The sequence below is a fragment of the Myotis myotis genome, unplaced genomic scaffold (genome assembly GCF_014108235.1).
Source record: "Myotis myotis isolate mMyoMyo1 unplaced genomic scaffold, mMyoMyo1.p scaffold_m19_p_1, whole genome shotgun sequence".
NCBI classification, from domain to species: domain Eukaryota; kingdom Metazoa; phylum Chordata; class Mammalia; order Chiroptera; family Vespertilionidae; genus Myotis; species Myotis myotis.
The window spans coordinates 187,665,474-187,679,360 of record NW_023416313.1 but is presented as its reverse complement, the minus strand read 5'-3'; positions in this window follow the sequence as shown (position 1 = coordinate 187,679,360).

Below are 13,887 nucleotides of genomic sequence, written 5' to 3'. Positions count from 1 at the left end.
CTGCTGGTGGCTGTCTCTCTGTGCTGGGGCCATTTCCATCCTCCTAAACAAGTTAAATGCATTTTAGTGATCTGACATGAACTCTTCTTGAGATATCTTTGTTTAGACTTACTTGTAGAGGTGACACAAATACATTCTCTTCTGTGTGCAGAAAATAACTTTCTCACAAAATTAAATAATTTATTCTCCCATTGAACATCATTTTAGGGATAAATATGCATTGGTACCAGGTACAGAGTAGACATTTGTGCTCATCTAGGATGCCCTCCGCAGAGGTCTCCAATTACAGATGGAACCAACCAATGCTACTTATAGCAAAATAAGAATGTGACTCATGATCAACAGAAGGACGACTTCATGATAAGTCGAGGGCCAGAAATCGATATGCCACCCAGGGAAGGTAGTGTTGTGTTTCCACCCTGTTTTTTTTCTCAAATTCAGATACATTGGCTTCTTACTGCTTCTTCTCTGGTCTGGTTGCGGCATTCAGATATCTGTTCAGTTCCAGGGGTTTTTTTTGTTTTGTTTCTTTCTTTCTCAGGTAAACTCACTGGCCTGCCTCCTTCGCTATAGCACAGCTCAGGCCTCTATCTGCAGAGATATGAGACCACGAGATCTGCTAGCATGCAAAAGGGAGATAAAAGCATTTTAAAACATGTCTTCCTGCACACAGGCCTGCTTTATAATAAACCAGAGCAGTGCAGGAATTAAGATGTTGTTGAAATGCTAGAGTGTCTCTGCCCTTTTATTACATCCAGGGTGATGAGGTCATGGCTTACTGTTTAGCTTATATGGTGCAATTAAGAGATTCATTTCTCAACGCGATTCATCTGAGGAAGAGTTGACTCGAAAGTTTTAGGAGAGAGGTAGGACTCATATGAGAAGATGTTGGAAAATTATGATTTTCTTTTGGAAGTTTGAGTTCATCTTTTCGTTCCGGGTGAGGAGGAGCCCTGCAATAAGCCCGTCTCAGATTTCCAAGTCACAGGGAATTTGATTACTTAATGCCAATAAGGCTAAGGAGATGGTTTTAGTTTTTGGCTGTTTTCCCTCTTTGGAATGATGGCAAAAATGTGAACTAAATATTTGTTTTATGAAGGCATCATTAGGTCTCTGCCTGTAGAGATATTTGAATGAAACAGTATCTCCAATATGTATATATACATATATTTGTAGAACATATATAAAAAATACATGTTATAGATAATATATAACTTTTTATTGTGATGTTTATCTATGGAGCCTTGATTGAACCCTTTTAAATGCGGGTTTAAGTCCCTACAGCTGAAGAAGAGGTGGTCTTTCCATTTGGTCAGGGGAGCAATTCTCCACCAGAGTCAACCTTTTCACAAGGATGTGTGAATACGAAATGTTGAGAAGCAATGGACGAGGCCATCTTTATTCTTTTTATGAAAGACTAATTCATGGGCCTCCGTTGGGGCGGCACTTACTGAGGTTTCTTCTTACCCTCCAAGTCTTCTCTGATTGTGATTCTCAGCTTGGTCTTTCATCCATGATTCAGTTTTCAGCGAAAATTCATAATTTTTGTACTGGTCAATTGAGCATGAGAAACATTTGTGAAATGCCTGTCTTATTTAAGGCACTATGCTTGGCACCCAGGGCCACCTGGGGATTCATTATTGTCTCTCTCCTCTGGGAGGAGGTAATTATATAATAATGAATACAAGTCAGATTGGGACAAACATTGTAACAAAAGGTGAACAAAGTGTTATCTGTGCTCTAAGGAGGGAGCAATTTATTGTGCCTTGGAATCAGGAAAGGCATCCTAGAGGTGGTGACATTTCTAGTCTTTAGAGGAGAAGCAAGATTTGAATAGATGTAGAGGGAAAGTACAGAGTTCTAGAAGTGTGAAAACCTCGGCATGATCCAGGAGAGGAGGTGAGCCTGTTCTGGGTAGAACATTGGTCATGTGTGAGAAGCAAATGGCAGGTAAGTTTTAAAATATAGAACAATTTCAATTTATGAGGGGCCTTGAATGCTATGCTAAGAAATTTGGACTTTATTCTAGAAGAAAATAAAAAGGTAGCAAAAGCTTTTGGACTGAGGGGGTGCACCATGAGTCTAACTCTGCTCTGGAAAGGGAACCGTCAGAGATGTGAAAGATGACTTGGGATAGAGAGAAAATAAGTTGTGACAGCAGACCCAGTGGGGGGCTATTACAATAACCCAGGTATAGAATGCTAGTACATGGCATAGGACAGCGATAGCAGAAGCAGAAGAGAATAAGCCAAGAGACATTCCGAGTCTGGAATTGGATGTGGTGGAACACACAAACGAATGAAGTTTAGGAGAACAAGGTTTGAAGGAGAAGACAGTGAATGCTGAAATTGATATTTTTAATACACTTTGGTTACATACCATTTCTTTATTTTTTGAAGAGCAAGTTTGTGACATCATTAGAATTACACCCTAGTTCGCTTTTGATTTAAGATCTTGACATTTTCTGACTCCTCAGAGGAAGAAAAGAAAAGGTATATTTGCTTCCCATCACTTCTGAATCTATTCTCCTTTCACCCTAATCTCAAAGAGCATGCTGTGCCTTCCTCAAGATAGATTCTGTGACTCAACTCCCCTTCCTCTGGCCTTCCTCTTGAGCAGGGGTCCTCAAACTATGGCCCGCGGGCCACATGCAAATACAAATATTGTATTTGTTCCCGTTTTGTTTTTTTACTTCAAAATAAGGTATGTGCAGTGTGCATAGGAATGTGTTCATAGTTTTTCTTTTAAACTATAGTCCGGCCCTCCGACGGTCTGAGGGACAGGGAACCGGCCCCCTGTTTAAAAAGTTTGAGGACCCCTGCTCTTGCGGATGAGGCAACGTGAAATCCTTCCTGATGCATACAGGATTCTCAGAGTTGGGCAGAACTGGCTTTTCTGAGGCTGGAATTGAAGCCAACATGGATTCCTGGACTGTGTCTCTCCTGCCGGTTATGAAGCTGCCAGACTCCGTCCCGTGGGTGGAAATGGACACCAGCCCCCGAGGAAGCGATGGCTGCGCACAGGCGTCGCTCTGCTGCTCCCACTCCTCGGCGAGAAGGAGACCGCGGGCTTTCCTCCGCATTTTCTTCTTCTCTTAGCACGAGGGAACCGAGCAGCCTTGGCTTTTGGTGCTTGGACAGGACTGTTGTTACTGTCTTCCCCCCCCCCCCCCCCCCCCCCATGCTGCACAGTTCATCCCGCCTCCAGAGCTGGGGTGCGCTGTGTTAGAGTCATAGAGGAGAGCCCCGAGTTCAGAGCGATGCAAGGCTTCCAGGCGGACACCCCAAAGTGGGAGGGAGACTGTCCACCGAGCTTCCTTCTGGCTAGCAAAACGTCACGTACATACATAGACTCGTTTCTAACTCATTTCTTTGTTAGATCTGTATACATATCTAATAGCCAGGCCTCTTGGAAGGTGGCGAGAAGGGTTAGCACACTTCCAAATACCTCCTTTTCATCCGATAAGGCCATTCTGAAGTTGGCAGTATGAATGAGGTTTGCAGTTAGAATTCCCCAAGTCAAATCTTTAAAAATCCTGGGCCGTAGGTTCAGCCCCGAGTCTCTGGGAAACAGTGTGTAATCTGTCTGACTAGAGGGTGCGCTTGAGGCCCCGCGTGCTTTGTATCGGAGTCAGCAGCCTGTGCAGGCCGCGCTGGTCTCAGTTCCCACTAAGGCAACAGAGACCATGAGGCTTCCTTTCTTCCTCCTGCAATTTGTGGCACAAAATTGCGTCTCCGATTTAGTTTCCTGTGACGATTGCAGCAAGAATGGTCACGGTAAAGCACGTCTTCCAAGAGGATATAAATATGAGCCTTCTTGCTGATTGTACCCCAAATGCATGTACTGAGCACCTCCCGTGTACCCAGCATGTTGTGGGGTGCCGTGTGGAACAGAAGAAAGAAGCAAGCAGGGGCTGGAGCCGAGGAAGGCGAGAGCCGTTGGTCATAACCTCACTGGGGGCTCTGCTCCTTTTTTTATTGTTTAAAGTATTACAAATAGTAGTACATATGTCTCCTTCCCCCCCATTGACCTTCCCCCGGCCTCCCCTACCTCCCGCACATGCTCCTCCCCCCCCCCCCCCGAGTGTCTGTGTCCATTGGTTAGCCTATATGCACGCATATAAGTCCTTCAGTTGATCTCTTACCACACCCCACCCCCACCCCCGCCAACGCTTAAAGCCCAAGTCCAGGGGGAAGTGTCCGAGAAAAGCACATGGTAAGACCCCTCCCATGTTAGACATGGAGGTAACGGGGAAGGATGGACATGGGGAGGCAGAATGAGTCCTTTGCAATCAACTGGCTGTAGTTCCCCACAGCAGTGGTGATGCACAGGGCAGTTTATTATTATTATTTTTATGTCCGTTTATAAGCCGCTCTGACCGCAAATTCCTCCTCTCTTTCGCCTTTCATAACTCTCCATGGGCTAGCCCCTCCAAAGGCGGCAGGTAAGAGCTGGGCCCAGCCCTCAAAGAGGCTGATATTCTCCAGACACGTCCATAGACACTTGTAAGCTGAGAGCCGAATCCTCTGTCAGACACATTTTCCTTGTCAGCTCATGCCCGTCCCACCTCACCGACACTGATAGTCCTGGGAGCCGGTTCCGATGCCAACCTGTATTGAACTCCTAGATGTGAGTACACGCTCTTGAAGGGCAGCTCGGGCTAAAACTTGACCTTTCAGGGCTCTGGGAGGTGGGAAGGGGAGCGGAGGATTGCTGGGGAGAGAGAGATTTCCTGGTTATTGCTCCAGGGAGTCTGTTTACTTGCCTTCAAGGGTCACAGCCATCTGAATGGGCGTCTCTGGCTCTGCTCTTGGATTTGGTTTCAGAGGACCCAGCCCTGTGGAATTCCGCCCCCGTCAGTCTCTCTCCACCCCTCCCCCCTGCCCGCCCCACTAGGTATGGGACCTTCATCCCTTCATCCCACGGCATGGCTGAGCCTTCCCCAGGAGCACTGCAGCCTGCTTGCGAGCACAGCCATTGGAAAGGCCGTCTTAAGTGGAGTTTACTGTTGTTGTATAAACCTTCATTTAAAATGGACTATAAAATGTTTCTAAACCTGCCAAACGCGCATTAAAATATTTTGCTCCATTTCTGCCTATGTGCAACATTTGGTTTCTAAAGGGCTTTAATCAAGTAATCTTCAAGTAGGAAGTTATTCATCTTTATTGCCAGTCGGTTCTCAGTGGTGGTCGTGGCAACAATCTTTTTATTGCTTCTGTGTTTAGTTGTTCTTTGACATGATAGAAGTCAGCTGCAGTTCAATGAGCTCACTATTTGTGCAACTTAATTGCTTGCTTCCTTCAATACATACTCAATTTTTCCTTTTATGAGCAGGGCTGTTGGAAAAATTAAGCTTAAGGATATAGCCATCCACTGTTAATTAACCTCCTTCCCAAACACATTAGGAAAATGGGTCACATAACTGCTGAGTGCTAAGTGCGCTGTTCCTAAGGTCCTCCTCAGCTGAGAAGCGGATCCCGTATGAAGTGAACAAATGTTGGCGCTGGGAGCATTTTCTGGAAGCCGTGATGACATAAGAATAATGCTTTGTAACACGGCCTTCCTGCCGCACCATCTCCTTGAAGTTGAATATATTGTTTGACTTTGTCTGGCTCTGCCATGAGTTTGTGTCGCATTTTATCAACATGAAAAGAAATAAAAGGCGGTGGCTGGGGCTTTTTCTTCTTCTTCCTCCTCCTCCTCCTCCTCCATCCTCCTCCTCCTCCTCCTTATTTTTTTGCTTTCTAGGTTATTGCTTATTTGTAAAGGGGGGTCCTAAATTCAGCTCTCTCTTTAAATGTGACCACTGTTGTTATTTTGACTTGCAATTCCTAGAATCATCTGAATATTGTGAGGATATATAAATGTGATGAGTATAAAAATATGTTCACTGAGGGAACTAATCTATCAAAATATATTGATCTAGAGCCCTTCTAATTCCTCTCCATGTCAGGGTTAGACTTGGATAGAAAATAACTTTAATTACAGTGCTGAGGGGCTGATTAGGATTTTGGCAACGAGACAGAAATTATTTTGAAGTTATAGACTTAAAAAGGAAAAGGTGACAGTTCCTGAATTTGGTAGAAGGCAGGAAAAGGTCAGGTTTATGCTTTTAGAAAGAGGAAAGCAAATACAAACACAGTTAAGATGGGATAACATGTCAGAGAGTGCTACAGGCTGAAAACCACATTTGTGATCTTTATTATCCATCAGTTTAGCCTTTAATTGGGAAGGAGTGGGGACAAAGGCAAAAAACCCTACCAGCTCCTCAAATAAATCGTCAACTGGTAAATACAGAAAGTTATTTTCTTTAAAATCATTAACCAGTGTCAGTTGAAATCTTGTAAATATATATATATATATATATATATATATATATATATATACACACACACACATTAGGTAGAGAATCTACATTTCTAAAGTCATCTGCTCTGATAAAATCATTACCAAGTAATGGTTATTTCAATCCTTTTCCAAGGTTTCAGTGCCTCTCCACCTGGGTGTATTTCCTGCTCTACAGTAACAGTCCCTGAGAAGCTTCTCACTTCTCCCAGAGTCACTTCAGAATATCAATGACATGGAATTGATGTTGAAATGGTAACCTTTGGGTATCTTAGTGTGCCTACCTGCTAGAGGGATAATGACCTGTTGCTTGTCTAGACTCTAGGGGATTGTTAGGAAACTTGATTAGCTAGTGATTGTCAGGAGCCTTGAGGCAAAAATGTTTTCCCTGTGTGTTACTTTGTCCCACAATAAAGCTGGCAAGAATGACCTCATTCATATTCATTAGTGGTGGGTTCTAAAGGTTATCCCCTCATATCTTTTGCCTGGCTGAGGCCTAAGATGCAAATGGCAGATTGCTGACACAGGGAGAATAGTTGAAGCTTTGAATGGTTGAGTATGGGAGGAAGGGCATTGCTTTTACCCGTGCCTGTAGATGCGCTCGCTGGTGCCTGTCTTTTGTGTGGCTGGCTCACAAATTCCAGGTTGGGAAAGGGGCTTCTGGAACTTTTGGGTGGAGAGGAAAGTGCTATGAATTAGAGTCAAGGGATTGAGTTAAAGCTTTATTCCTACCTAAGCAATTATAATGGCAAATGTAGTATCTTTTAAAAATAGATGATACTTGTCTAAGACAGGGAAAAATAGAAGTCCACAATTGGTGGGCACAGAAAATAGAGAATTTTGGAACTTTTGAGGCATTTGGTCTTGCTAATTAAAAAAATAAAAATTCTCACACAGAGTCCTATTGCCAACCTGCATGAAGCAAATTTGCAAATACAAGGTTTAACTTTTTAAATATTGCCTTTAAAATAGCCAGACCTTTGCCTCAGGAGACTATATTGGGTCCTGTTAAACCTCCATAAATTGGTATCTTGCTCATCTCATAGATTCTTTTATTATTTCTTCAGGGTAACTTCCAGTGGCTCTTCTAGCTGCCATTGATTGACTTTAATTAAGCAAATTCCAGAAAGGAGAGCTAGGAGCCATGGAGGGCCAGCCTATGACCAGCAGGTGGCACTGTGGATACTACAGTGGTGAAGAAAGGGATTTAGAAGTCAAAGATGAAAGGGGAGCAACAGGGATAATGAGAACTTAAGCTCCTCTACAGACCTTTGGGAGGTTAACAGGGCATCTCAAAAAGCTATAAACCAGTTTCTGAACGTGGAAGGCTGCCAGGGGTTGGCCTTATAAGAATGTTTTCTCTGATTTTTAAAGTCTTCTCTTTAGCGGCATCCGTTGATAGGTTTAAATTCTCTCTCTGTGCCATTAGCCAGAGGTGAAAAACAAACTCAAAGGGATGATTTTTAGGGAATTTTTAGAAATCGACATTTTCTTATATTCTAAAACTGCAGAGTGCAAAATTGGAACTCAAGCCTGGTGTGTTTATAATACAAAACTACATTTCACGCTCATAGTATATTATCCACTAGGGAAACAGGTTAATTCGATTTATTTTGTTACATTAAAGAGGTAGTGAGGATATTTTCCTGACCTCTGGCCTTCTGCCTTCTCGGTCGTCTAGGACTCTCTTTTCTTTAAACATTTATTTGAAAGAGGTTTCTGTAAATCACCTTTCAGAAGACACATTGTGAGGGGGTGAATTTGTGCTTCTTTGGCTGTTCAGGTTCTGCTGCATCTAGGCAATCAAGGTGACTACAGAGAGGGCAACAATTAATTTACTTCGAAGCGAAGCCTTCCTGAAACAGCAGGAACTCCCCAGGCTTCTAGGGTTCTTTTGTGAGGATTGGCACCTGTGTCCTTTTCCCTGAGAAATCAGAAGGGAACCCCTTTTGTAGCTTAGACCGGAGGCAGGTGGAGGTCTTGGGGAGGAAATGTCGTTTCTCTCAGTAAAGGCGCCCTAAGCTACGGCCTCCTGGGAACCCTGGCCTTTCTACTGGGAGCATGAACTCCCCTCCCTGAGGAACTCCTGCTCTCTGGGGCCGGCTTTTTGAATACTTTTCTCTCTTCCTCCAGGGCTGGAAAGCATGACTGTTCCCAACGGTGGCAGAACCCGTCTTCCGAGGGGAGAACTGGGGGGATGAGGGGGACATGTGCACCCAGTCCAGAAACCAGTATTGGGTGGCTCATCACATTCTACGGGGGGGGGGGGCAAGGAACCAGAGGTGGAGGTGGGAAGAGGAACCACAAAGCTAGATGTAGGGCACGGTGGCCCAAATCAGGGTCTTGGAGTGGCGGACAGGGTCCTAGAGGCCAGTTTCCATGGCTCCAGCTCCCGCCCAAGCCCAGACCCTTACACGTTCCAGTCTCCCCGGTCTGGTGGGAGGGAGGATGCCCTGAGTGGTCTCTCCACGTGACTGGAAAGTCTGACCCACCGAGGGGACCTGGGAATGGAAACCAGTTTACTGTATATTCAGAAACAGGGATATTTCTGATTCACCAGGGCAGGCTCCTCTCTTATTTCTTGGAACGGATCGCTCGCGTCTGAGCCTGGAGCCTGGGCAGTGCTTGAGCGGCAACGAGGAGCATAAGCTTCCTGTCACTTCCTCTTTGGCAGGTTGTGTCTGCAGACACTGGCTCCTCTACCCCATAATTACTTTTTCACATTTTTTAATATAGTAACACATGGTTGGGCTTGTGGTGGGGGAACCGATGATGCCTCCTGGCCATGAACACTATAAATACCTTCAGGGATCGTTTTGTATGGTCAGGGAAGGCAGCAGCTTCTTTCTGAAGAAATAGCTCCCAGCAAAGAACCAGGTTTAGGGACAAATAGCTTTTCTTTTCAGGAGCCCCATGGCCTTTTCTGTTTCTCTGTGACATTAATGTGTCTTCTCTTCAGTCTGTCCTACCCCTTTTTATCTTAGAGGGGCCATTGCAGCCACCTTGTCATTGAGAGGAAAGTGCATAGTCTTGTTTATGAACGGTCAGCGCTGTCAGGCTCAGCCTCCGGCCGTGAACCCCTAATGGGTGGCCGTGTGCAGGTGTGTGTGCTGACTGAGGACCCGGATTGTTGAAGGGACTACAGTAAGCAATCCAGAATCATTCCTCATGCTTCTGACATTGGAAAGCTATCCAAGGCAGCCCAAACCTGGAGCTTCCTGGGAGTAGAAATTTAGGACATTTGTTGCAGAGTTTGGTATTTACCATTCTTCATGGCCAAGAAGTTCTTCCTTTCATCTAACCTCCCAATGCAGTTTAAATTTCTGCTTCCTACTGGGTGGGGGTTAACAAAAGCTGATGAAGATGATCTTTTAATAACGGCTCTTTATAAGTTCCAATGGCCTGGTCTCTAAACTTTCACGTAATTAACACTGAGATAAGATTAACTGTTTTCTCTTAAGTAGACATCTAATAGAAAATTTTCTAGTAGAAATAGATGTAGCAGAAATATTCCAAAAATACTTTATAGGTTTTGCTACACTCTGTGTACTTTAACTTAGCTCACATTTGTACAACTTTGACTCTCACAATTTTTTGCTGAAGCAGAGCAAGTAGTTTGGATAACCTATGCATATACATACATACGTACACACACACACACACACACACACACACACACACACACTATATATATATATATATATATATATATATATACACACACACATATATATATACATACATATACATAATATGTTTATATAATATATTTATAATACAGAAAGTCAAACACACTAGCCCAATAGAGGAGATATAGAAATGACCACAACTGTCCCAGGCATTAAAGTGCTCTGTGCCACCCTTAGTGACATTAATTTGCTGACATAAAACTGTATCTGGAGGCAAATGGGACTCATTTTCCCTGGATCCCGCACAGTCAGTCTGGGACCAGGGACTAAAATTCAATGCGAGGCAAGTCTGTGGGACTGGCCAGGGGCAGTGGGACACATTCCCAGGGGAAGCACAAGGAAAAGCCAAATCCATAGTTCATTGTTCTGGATCAATATCGGCTAACCAGGCGCCTGACCCTGTGCTCCAGGTTTCTGATCACACAAGCAAAGATGGAAATGTCTCCTTGCAAAAGGAAACGACATCTTATTTCTCTGCTGAAAAATGCATTCTTGTGGACCGTGGCGGTTTCCCCGCCAGAGGGCTTGACCCGTAGGGGCCCTGGCTGACGTGTCCACCTGGTGCCGTGTTTGCATGCACAGAGATTGTGGCTGGTTGTCATCCTCAATGAAGGAGGCTGTTGGATAACTTTGTTTTAAGGTCTTCTCTGGTGCTGAGAATCTGATAGACCACATGTTTCGATGTGGTGCATCAACAGCCACAGTATCTGTCCAAACATTAAATAGCAGAGCACTTTTCTCTCATGAGGTAATCATGAAGACGGGGGTGGGGGAGGGGGGATTGGAGAAGCTCATGCCATTTCCTGGACTCTGTCCTCTGGACCCCTACACAAGGTCCTGTCGGATTAAGTGGGTTGGCACCAGAACTTGCTGGCAAGGTCTTGTCAACCACACATGCCAAAAAGGACCTAAGACAAACAATCCCCTATTATAAGTTGGCCCTCTACAAACAATATTTACAGAAAATACTCATACCTGCTCTCTGCCATGCTACATTTTTTGAGATGATTACATGCTTCTGCGAGGTAATGGCATGTCGCCAAAGGCAGAACTGGCCTGCTGGAGTTTCAATAGTGCTCATTATGAAGGAGAAGAAGTTTCTATTCCTACCGCTGGAAGGAAAAAGCCACTCACAGATAAAGTGTATGATATGATTACCCTTGCTTTAGATAACCACAAGTATTACTTCCGACATGATAAGGGATTGTTTTCTGTCTCCTTCATCCAGAGCCTGGCTCAGCCTTTTTAAGAAGCAGCGGGGGCATTTCTGAAGGCCACTTGATCAGTTTGGGACCTGTGGGAGCACGAGGTTGCCATGCAGATAAAAATCAACACTGGTTTCAGCTACCAGAGCAGTAGCGGCGCGGGCGGGTGGGAGAGGGCCTGGAGGAGGTTTGGCAAGGAGGGGGCAAAGGTCCTAGTGACTCCATGGAGCGACTTAGAGGCCCTGTGAGTAGACATGGTGCATATCGGGTGTTAGGTGGTTCCTTTCACTGTGCTGCCCTCCTTCAGATTAAGTTCAGAGACAGAGCTAGAATGCTCGGCTCCTCAGAGGGCTATGTTAATGAGGCAGACTGGCTTTTAAATAGTCATGCAGGGGAGTTCGCCCTCAATGCCCAATTTGCTGGAGGGGAGATGAGCAGGGAAGGTAAGGCCTGATGAGAATTTAATGAGTTAAACTGCAGAAAGGGAATGATGTCTGCTCCTGATGACTGGGGTGCTGTGCACGCACCAGTGTTGTTTGAGTCTTTCAGGAGCCTTTGGTGGGAAAACCAGACTCAAGGCTGAAACCTTAAGTGGAGGGACGTTGTAATTATAAAAAAGTAAGGCATGATAGCTCTTTCTTCCTGATATTTTACAGGTGGCTAGTAAATGGGTTGTTCACTGCAACGTAAAATCCAGAGGGGGGATATCAGAGTAGAATCTGAGAATTCAAAATGAGTCCAAAGGCTGGGATAGAGTTTGTGGGTGTACATGTAAGTATGTGTGTATGTAGTCAACAAGAAAAATTCCCATTTGAAGATGTTGGAGTTTTTTTTTCATTCTGAGAGGCACCTGAGAGATCAAAAGAGGCCAGATGTGTAGAATAGGCTTCTCAAAATGTCATGGGAAGGTGTTTGATGCTTTTTGCACCTTGAGACTGGTAACAGCAGGGACCAGTGTAAGTATAAGAAAAAAAGGCCTAGCCAGTGTGGCTCAGTGGCTGAGCATTGATCTATGAACCAGGAGGTCACGGTTCCATTCCTGGTTGGGCACATGCCTGGGTTGCAGGCTCAGTCCCCAGTAGGAGGTGTGCAAGAGGCAGCTGATCAATGATTCTCTCTCATCATTGATGTTTCTATTTCTCTCTCCATCCCTGACATCATATATATATATATATATATATATATATATATATATATATAGAGAGAGAGAGAGAGAGAGAGAGAGAGAGAGAGAGAGGGAGAGGGGGAGAGAGAGAGAGAGAGAGAGAGAGAGAGAGAGAGAGAGAGAGATTTAATTTCTCCAATTTTCCCTCTCCTGTTCCTATGGTTGCTGGTTCCACACCCTGTGGAATTGCATATTTCTGACCTCGTGGTGCTACCATTGCTAGACCAGGGTGGAGATGGGTGGGGGGATTTTGACAATGTGAACACATGTCATGGTTCAGTTTTAATAATCATAATGGTATGCAGTAGTTCTCCCAAAGGACAAGACTTCTCTGTTTTGAATGGTAACGGTGGAAAAGCTATGCATCCCCCTTACCTTGCTCTCTTCAACTTTCTGTCCTTCACGAGAGATGCAATTAAGTTTGGGAACTTCCCTCTTTGTGTAATAGGGATGTGATTTCCCCACTTTTGGCAAAGTGCTTGGGGTTATCTAGATGGGAAAGTTATTTAAGGGCTAGGTATTAAAGTTCAGCCTTTAAAAAATCCCCAAGTGAACTCTGTTTCCTTGCCGTGCTAAGTATGGGAGTTGCCAGTGGCAGAGATGCAGGCTCAGAAGATTGTGGGTACTGGCCATAGCTCTTGGGACAGTTTGGTGGCAGAATCTCCAGCCAGGGGCGCGGCAACAGAGCTGCTTGCTATGCGCCTTCTTTTATTGTTAGCCCTCTCTCTGGTGCCTGTATCCCTGGATTGCTGGGTTCACACTGGAGACGGCTCCCCCAGCACCCTGCCTCCCTGTCACAGGCCGAGTTTGTGCTGGGGAGACGCTCCCACCGCAGGGAAGCTGGGTATTGAGGAGCCTCTGAGCTGTCTGGCTCTCTGCCTGCCATTCTGAACGAGGTAGAGCCCCACAGAACTAGTCTTAGCAGGCGGCCTTCAAACTTTTCATGCCTTTTATTTCATCTATTTTTAAAAAGGGTCTTGGCGGACATCGTTCTTGTCACTTTCCATTCTTCATGTAAACTTCAGCTCCTGGAGTTCTCCCAGCGCAGGATGAGGAATCTCAGGAGGGGTTCGCGAGCTCACCCTGGCCCGCGGTTATGGCAGATCTGCTGTTGCCGTGGCTGCTTTCTTTTCAAAGGACCGCAGGTCACATGATGACTTCCAGGCCCAGATGGGGAGATGATGTGGATAAAAGTATTTAGCAAGAGATCAAAAACTGGGCTGCACTTCTAAATGGCTTGCCTTTTAGAAGAAGCACATTAGCCTCTCACCCAGATGCGGCTGCGGGTAACTGTCAATACGGCACACAGGTGGCATGGGTATCTGGCCATTTACTGCCTGATGCCTCGGCAACCGCTGCCAGCCCTTCAGAAATAGGAAATGACTAATGATGTGGTGGAAATTATGAACCAGGATTAATAAAACTTGAAAAGGAACAGTCTTCAGTGTTTGATCCTCCTTAGAGGAAGTTAAGTCTGAGTCCT